At 40.5% G+C, this 1,734-nt stretch overlaps 1 long non-coding RNA gene across 1 annotated transcript in view; it reads left to right on the forward strand.

Annotated features, from left to right (window-relative positions):
- The first annotated feature begins 1,086 nt into the window (after positions 1 to 1,086).
- The window catches only part of LOC106477505, a 1,696-nt gene continuing 1,048 nt past the window's right edge, over positions 1,087 to 1,734 (forward strand). The window contains exon 1 of the long non-coding RNA XR_001291999.2: positions 1,087 to 1,218. This is a non-coding gene — a long non-coding RNA (uncharacterized LOC106477505). The remainder of the gene's footprint in view (positions 1,219 to 1,734) is intronic.

Consider the following 1,734-nt stretch of genomic DNA (forward strand, 5'->3'; position numbering starts at 1 on the left):
GTAACAGCAGAGGAGGCCACTAAACTGATGCTGTGTTACAGCAGAGGAGGCCACTAAACTGATGCTGTGTTACAGCAGAGGAGGCCACCAAACTGATGCTGTGTTACAGCAGAGGAGGCCACCAAACTGGTGCTATGTAACAATGCCAACATTTATTTTTTTATAATTCCCTGGTTTCTGCTGTAAGTTCTTCATATTCAGATCACCTGGACCACGAGATTCGAACCTTGCATTGAAAGTCCTACAGGTAAATTTCACCTTATCCATAGCAGGTTCCCCAGAAGAGTAAGTCAACTCTCTGACTAAATGAAATTAACATGTTTAACTATTAACTACTGCCTCTAAATGTAGACGTATAACTAACAACTAACACTTCAACCAGTTAAGTTAATTATCGTACCATTTTTTTTTCCATTAACACCAACAAACATAAGGTGCGCTAGTGCTGTGAACTAAAACAAGCGTTACCTAGCAACATAACCAGTTGTTTGATGCTAATAGTGTTTCGTGCTCTAACTTTTTATGTTTTGCTTCTTTTAGTGTGTTGCTTTCAGCGCTCAACTAACTGTTCTATACTGCTGATGGATTTGCATTTTACCACACCAGCAACTGAACAAGTTATTGACCAACTTTGTACGAGGTATCATCTCAAATGAAATGGTAAGTAGGCAGAGAGTAAAATGGTCCAGCCTTTATGGTGTAAGAACATAACACGTCTTTCTAATAAAAACAGGTTGGTTTCGTTCGCCCTCTATTTCTGGATTCGTTTTTTATGTTTCTGTTAAATGCTATGAAAGGTAATAACTGGTATAAGAGACGATAATTAGTGTTAAGGTGTGAGAGACGATAATCAATGATAGGGTGTAGGAAGACGAAGTGATTTTATAGTTAAGAATAGGTAGAATAAACTTTGTTACCTAATTCATTTCTTCCTCTCTATAATATGCTTCCAAATCCAAGGAAGAACTAACAAGTATTATGTAATACCCACTTAAAGAAAACTAAAGTATTAATACTTATATTAACCTAAAATCAAGTAATGTTCGCATCCGAAGTTAACCTCATGGTTCTAACCTACATTAACCGGTGTCGCCCTCTAGGTGTAATCGACTCTCACTTGGTGATGCACCAGCTAACCTGTAACGGTGTACTGGAAGGTATCCGAATCTGCAGAAAAGGTTTCCCTAACAGAATGATTTATCCTGACTTCAAACACAGGTAACGTGGGCAAGGTTCTTTATCAATGTCTCAGGTAACGTGGGCAAGGTCTTTATCAGTGTCTCAGATAACGTGAGTAGGGTTCTATATCAATGCCTCAGGTAATGTGGGCAGGGTCTTTATCAGTGTCTCAGATAACGTGGGTAGGGTTCTATATCAATGTCTTAGGTAACGTGGGCAAGGTTCTTTATCAGTGTCTCAGGTAACGTGGGCAGGGTTCTTTATCAACGTCTCAGGTAACGTGGGCAGGGTTCTTTATCAACGTCTCAGGTAACGTGGGCAAGGTCTTTATCAGTGTCTCAGATAACGTGAGTAGGGTTCTATATCAGTGTCTCAGGTAACGTGGGCAGGGTTCTTTATCAACGTCTCAGGTAACGTGGGCAGGGTTCTTTATCAGTGTCTCAGGTAACGTGGGCAGGGTTCTTTATCAACGTCTCAGGTAACGTGGGCAGGGTTCTTTATCAGTGTCTCAGGTAACGTGGGCAGGGTTCTTTATCAATGTCTCAAGTAACGTGG

The sequence above is a fragment of the Limulus polyphemus genome, unplaced genomic scaffold, assembly GCF_000517525.1.
Source record: "Limulus polyphemus unplaced genomic scaffold, Limulus_polyphemus-2.1.2 Scaffold16762, whole genome shotgun sequence".
In the NCBI taxonomy this organism is placed as follows: Eukaryota; Metazoa; Arthropoda; class Merostomata; order Xiphosura; family Limulidae; genus Limulus; species Limulus polyphemus.